Here is a 7208-nt window from a genome sequence, read left to right as displayed (position 1 = left end):
AGGCAGGTCATGCTTGACGAACCTGATCTCCTTCTACGACAAAGTGACACGCTTAGTGGATGAGGGAAAGGCTGTGGATGTGGTCGACCTTGATTTCCGTAAGGTTTTTGACACCATTTCCCACAACATTCTCCTCAAGAAACTGGCTGCTCATGGCTTGGACTGGCGTACGCTTCTTTGGGTTAAAAACTGGCTGGATAGCCGGGCCCAAAGCGTTGTGGTGAATGGAGTCAAATCTGGTTGGAGGCCAGTCACTAGTGGCGTCCCCCAGGGCTCAGTACTGGGGCCAGTCCTCTTCAATATCTTTATCGATGATCTGGATGAGGGGATCGAGTGCACCCTCAGTAAGTTTGCAGATGACACCTAGGTAGGTGCATGTGTCGATCTGCTTGAGGGTAGGAAGGCGCTGCAGGAGTATCTGGATAGGCTGGACCAACGGGCTGAGGCTAATTGTATGAAGTTTAACAAGGCCAAGTGCCGGGTCCTGCACCTGGGGCACAACAACCCCAAGCAGAGCTACAGGCTGGGAGGTGAGTGGTTGGAAAGCTGCCTGGCAGAGAAGGACCTGGGAGTATTGGTTGATAGTCGGCTGAATATGAGCCGGCAGTGTGCTCAGGTGGCCAAGAAGGCCAACAGCATCGTGGCTTGTATAAGAAGCAGTGTGGCCAGCAGGTCTAGGGAAGTGATTGTGCCCCTGTACTCGGTTCTGGTGAGGCTGCACCTCGAGTACTGTGTTCAGTTTTGGGCCCCTCACTACAAGAAGGACATGGAGGTGCTCGAGAGAGTCCAGAGAAGGGCGACCAAGCTGGTGAGGGGCCTGGAGAACAAGTCTTACGAGGAGCGGCTGAGGGAGCTGGGATTGTTCAGCCTGGAGAAGAGGAGGCTCAGGGGCGACCTTATCACTACCTATAGGTACATTAAAGGAGGTTGTAGCGAGGTGGGGGTTGGTCTATTCTCCCACGTGGCTGGTGACAGGACAAGGGGGAATGGGCTAAAGTTGCGCCAGGGGAGGTTTAGGTTGGATATTAGGAAAAACTTCTTTACCGAAAGGGTTGTTAGGCATTGGAATGGGCTGCCTAGGGAAGTGGTTGAGTCACCATCCCTGGAGGTCTTTAAAAGACGTTTAGATTTAGAGCTTAGTGATATGGTTTAGTGGAGGACTTGTTAGTGTTAGGTCAGAGGTTGGACTAGGTGATCTTGGAGGTCTCTTCCAACCTAGACAATTCTGTGATTCTGTGATAATTCGGCCTGGGCTCTTCTTCCCTCTTGTGTTGCTGGATAAGGCACCTTTGTTTTTCATTTTCTCTGATGTGCTATGGCTTTATTTTTGTCTGTGACATCTACCTCTGTGATACCTGACTTGATGAGGTGATTGGATATTTTGTTTATGGTTTACAGTAACTCACTGTACATTCGCAGATATTCCTTCCAAAATCTGGGTATTTATCAGTACCAGTAGAATGGGAGGATTGTCTGGGATGGGGGAGAGTAGAAGAGAGAGGGAAAGCTGTTACACTTGTATAGCAACTGAACATACAATGATCCTTACCATTATTTTCCAAATGTGACCATTCAGGGTCAGATTTTCTCATTCTCAGAAAAAAACCTCTCTGAGAAAGCCTTAAAGCAGAAGTCAATCCATCCATTAGTTTTTTTATTAGATATTCTGTTTAGACCATAAGTTGATTTGATAGGAACAGTGGGAGTCTGTTGGTGACTGTAGGAACTACCTGACAGAGTAATTATTGTGCAAACTCTCTATTTCTTGCCACACTTACATATGTTTTTTTTTATGCTAGAACACAAAATATTCTCTAAATCTTTTTAAACTGTTGTTTCCTTTCTGTTACTGTGGGTATTGACTTTATTCATGCTTTCCTGACAGTTTCTATTAAATTGATCCAATTTTTCCAATATTTATGCCCAATCTTCTTCAAGGTATTTGAGGATTTAACCTTTGGAGAGCTTGGTGCTTAGGCATACTGGATAAGTTTCCTATTGGGACTAATCTCTTGAATTCAAAGGAACTAATCAAATGAACTTGCTTGTGCCTAAATATCTGCAAGGTATGGTTCAGCTGGGTGATTCCTCTAATGTATTGCTCTACAATGTATTGGTAGTACTCATAAAGGTTAATTTATGAATAGGTCTTTGTAAGATTTCAATTAGCATTTTTGCACTTGGAGAAATAGGTTTTGATTTCCCTTGATATAAAGAGATTCATATCCTCCAGGATAACACCTTACGTAAGCTTGCTGTTATAATTCTCTTACTAGAACAGCATGAACCATTGGTTTTAATAAGGGGATTAAGTAAAATAGGCACACTTTACTTGGCTGCATTGCCTGGGAACACATTTCCCTGCAAAATTGTTCTTACAATGGAAGATCCATTTAGCACCTTGTTCTGTGGAGTGTGTTTAAATCCATTCCCTCTCAATTTAACACTTAGATAGGTGTTCATTAAATCTATATTTATCCAATTTGTTGGACTGAGCCCACAGTCATTAAACAAGGTGGTAATAGTTGACAACAATATGTTTGGTGGGCCATCAAATTCTTGTTTTCCAAGGGAGCTAGGGAATACTTACTGATCAACAACTTATTCCTCTTTATGAGGGAAAAGATACAATCCGGGCCTTAGGAGCATCAGAAGGCTTTTTGCATCTCTTCTTCTCATCCCATTTTGTCAGAGGTGGTGATGGTTTTACTGTTGATATCTCAAATCTCATTTTTGCAAAGACTTAATTAGGAATTTAATTAAAAAAAAAGAGAAAAAAAAGAGAGGGACAAAAGAAAATAGCTTGTCTTATCTAGAGACAGACTCTGCGGCCGCAGAACAGAAGCCAAAAGGAGGAGATTGAATATGGGAAGGTAGCAGCTCCTGAAATGACTGCCAGGGTTTTTCCATACTGTCAAGTGTGACTCAGCTCTGTGCCCTTGCACAATACTTGTGTGGTTCTTTTTGTTTGTTTGTTTTTCCTTTCTCAGGGAAGAAGACTGTCACCCAAATAATAAATATTATTCAGGTTTTTTCTCTCCCCCTCCTTTTATAAAAGAAATAACTGAACAACTGTTTATACTCATGGAAACTGAACTTAACAGAAAACTGTTTGCAAGTGTAAAAATTATCAAAGTGCTCTTGTAAATGGAAAATTCCAGCAGAGTTGTTTAAAAGGATTGTCCCTCCTTCCTGTTGAAACTATACTTCTGACCAAGTCTATATTTAATCTTTCTGTCAGAGAAGCTAATCATTTTGGGAGAAAAGTTGCAAGAATAAAAACTACTTTACTTGGGTCTGTTATATAGACTCAGTTGTATTTGAGATCTTTCCCTTCTGAGAACCGAATATACCTTTCAGGTACCTTTGGTAGAGCTCTATTAACCTATATTCCTTTAGTGTTGCTGAATAGTAACATGCACCTGCAAAAACATATGTATGTAACTGCAGACTCACAGAATGGTTCAGATTTGGAGAAAGTCTAGTCCAACCCTCTAGAGCAGGTTGCTCAGGACCTCATCCAGTACCATTTCAGACATCTACAAAAATGGACACTCCACAAGCTCTATGGGCAATCTGTTCCAGTGTCTGACCACCCCCACAATTAGAGTTTCTCCCTGCCTTGGCCCCTATGTTTTAAGTGGAATTTTCTGTCTTTCCATTTGTGCCAGTATCCTCTTGTCCTGTCACTGGATATTGCTGAGAAGATTCTGGCTCCATTTTCTTTAACCCCACATCAGGTATCTAGACACATTGGAAAAGATGCCCCTGAGCCTTCTCTTCTCCAGGTTGGACAATTCCAGCTCTTTCTGCTTTTTGTGTGTCAGATGTTCCATGCCCTTAACCATCTTTGTGGCCCTTTTCTGGGCCCACTCCAGTATGCATATGTCTTGTACTGGGAAGCTCAGCACTGGACCTAGATGCATCTCACTAGTGCTGAGCTGAATAAAAAGCTCGCCTCCCTTGACCTGCTGGCAACAATCTTCCTAATGCAGTCCAAGACACCATTGGCATTTTTTTTTTTTTTTTGCCACAAAAGCACTACTGGCTCATGTTCCACCTGGTGTTCACCAGTATCCCCATGTCCTTTGCTGCTTTCCAGCCTCTTGGCCTCCAGCATATGCCTGGGGAAACCCCTCTCCAGGTGTAGAACTTGTGCAACAAGCCAAAAGTATGGGTTCCATTATCAACCCTAGAGGTACATCAGTAATGACTGGCATCCAGCTGGACTTCATGTTACTGATCACAAACCACTGAGCTTGCATTTCATCCAGTTTTCAGAAAACCTCACTGTCTACTTCTCTAGTTTGTACTTCAGTTTGCCTTGACAATGTAGGAAACAGTGTGCCCTGCTGAACTTGACATAAGCAAGATCCTCTGCTCTCCCCTCATCCACCAAGCTCATTGTCTGGTTGTAGAAGTCTCTCAGGTTGGTTAAGCATGATTTTCCCCTTCATAAGTCTGTGCTGATCATTCCCAAGCACACTCTTATCCTTCGTATATTTGAAAAACATTTTCAGGAGGACTTGCTTAGGGATAGAGGTGAGGCTGGCCAACCTGTAATTCCTCAAATTCTTCTTGCCCTCCTTGCAGATGGGAGTGACTTTTGTTTTCTTCTAGTCCTTGGAAACATTTTCCAATCACTGTGACCTTTCACAGATAATTGAGCGTGGTCTTGCAATGACATCAACCCTCAACTTTTGTTTGTGCAGCTTGTCAGGCCCAATGGTCTTGTATATGTCCAGATTTTTTAAATGTTCCTTACATGACCCTTATCCACCCAGGGTACATCTCCCTGGGGTACAGCTCCAGACTTTCCCACTGGTCTGTGGGGCCCAGGATTCCTGAAGTTGGATCTTACCAGTAAAGACAGAGGTGAAAAAGACAGTGAGGACTTTGACCGTTACAGTATCTTTCATCACCACTGTTCCCTCCAGCAATGGATTCATGCTGATGATGTATCTGTGGAAGCCCTTAATGTTCCTTGCCAGATTCAACTCCAGGTGGGCTATGGCTTGCCTAACCCTATCCCAGAGTGCTCAGGAATTGTCTCTATATTCCTCATGGGTCATATGACGTTGATTTCACCTGTTGTCTTTCATATTTTAGTTTTGTCAGGAGCTCCTTGCTAACTTATGAAGGTCTCTCAGTGCCCTGGTTAACTTCCTGTGTGGGTAATGACATCCTCTTTGACAAGAAAAAAGTGTAGGGTATGTAATTTCAGGGGGAATAGATTTACTATCTACAGCTTCCATAATACAACGGGATATTTATAAATTACATTTTGGGATTTTGATTTATGGGAATTGACTGAAAGGATAAATGTACACAGTTTTTATGAGCTGTACTCTTTTCTGCACGTTTCGGATGAATTTATCTCTTAGAGTTCATGCATCTTCCAGTGAAGATAAATTAAACTTGGCAATAAACTTTTCATATTCTGGGCTTACAGAGACAAAGCGGATCCTCTTGCCTTCTTGTATTACAGCAATCTTTTTCCAATTTATCCAAAACTATCTCCAACATCAAGTAACATCAAAATGTGTCTGGCTATTGTTAATAATAAAGCCTGAGTCAGCTGCAAAGAGGCAGATTTCAAAATCAATGAAGCTAAGTGGAGTGGGGAGGAGAAAAATAGTCCACTCAGCAGCTTTCTGAATTGCAGTCTGACATGGTTACTAGAAGACATAAATTTGTGGAGAGTTAGAAAGATAAAATGGTGAAACACCGAAAGCTTGATTGCAAAGTATTTGAACCAATCAGCTCAATTAGTTTTGTAATTAAAGTTTACAAAAAAAAGAAAAAAGTTGAAAGATGTGAGTTATTGTTACCAGCTTCATTGTTTTCACTATATATATGCTGTTCAATCTTTTTATGTAGTACTCAACCAGTTTCAAAAGGTGATAGCAGTGCTTCTGCTGTTTTTATTTTTAGGTCCAGCTCAGTGATGCTGAATCAAAGAATGGCTTGGATTGGAGGCGACCTTAAAGATCATCCAATTCCAACCCTCCTGCCATAGGCAGGGATGCCACTCACTAGATCAGGCTGGCCAAGGCCCCATCCAGCCTTGCCTTGAACACCTCCAGGGATGGGGCATCCACAGCTTCTCTGAGCAACCTCTTCCAGTGTCTCACTACCCTTACAGTGAAGAATTTGCTCCTAATGTCTAACCTAAATCTATCCTCCTTTAGTTTAAGACCATTCTCTCTTGTCCTATAATTATTTACCCAAGTAAAGAGTCCTCCATCCTTTTTATAAGACCCCTTTAAGAACTGAAAGGCTGCAATGAGGTCTCTCTGGAGCCTTCTCTTATCCAGGATGAACATCCCCATCTCTCTCAGTCTTTCTTCATAGGAGAGGTTCTTCAGCCCTCTGATCATCTTTGTAACCCTCCTCTGGACTCACTCTGGAGACTCTGATGCTAAAACAGTGTCTGTTTTCAAGATTTAAGTGGTGAACTTGGGTTACTTGCAGTTTAACAAATTAACTTGCTTCAAAGGGCAACAATAAAAGGAAACCTCTATATTTTATTATATATATATACATATATATATATATGTATATATATATATATACACGAGGAGATTTGTGTAAGTTTTATATCAGCATGGTGCCAAATCATGCAAAATTGTATGTGAAGGGGAAGATCTGTGGATGTGTCTTCTCTTGGAAGTCTCCTTTTGAGAATTAAACCCTTTCGATTTCATTCTTCTTTCATATGTTTGCTTATACAGGTTACTGAATGCATTCTTTAATGCATCTAGTCTTACAGCAATCTAACTATGGCAGTACTTACTATTAACTGACCTGCATATTTATGTAGGATTGTGGTATTGACTATTCTATATAGTCACATAAAAGGAAATATCACTGTCTACTAGAGCTTATGCTGATTTTCTAGCATCAATTATCTCCTAGATCTCCTAGATTCTTGATAACATATTCTGATAGTAGGAATCCCACTTAAGTATTAGTGTGTTCAATATTGCAACTAACATTTACTGAAAATATTGGTTTCTTTCCCTCATTTCTGAATTAGAATTATGGCTCCTGATCCTGACGGGACTTTTGACTTTCACTAGCTGTTCAGGGGAGTTACTACACAAAGCTTCACTTGACTGCCCAGGTAAAAGAGAGAAGGATGAGTACTTAACATAAAGTCTAGCTTGATGTTTGACTCTAAACAAGCAAAGTATATGGAGGCACTT

Source organism: Anser cygnoides, chromosome 4 (assembly GCF_040182565.1).
Source record: "Anser cygnoides isolate HZ-2024a breed goose chromosome 4, Taihu_goose_T2T_genome, whole genome shotgun sequence".
NCBI lineage: Eukaryota > Metazoa > Chordata > Aves > Anseriformes > Anatidae > Anser > Anser cygnoides.
Note: the sequence above shows the minus strand (reverse complement) of the source record.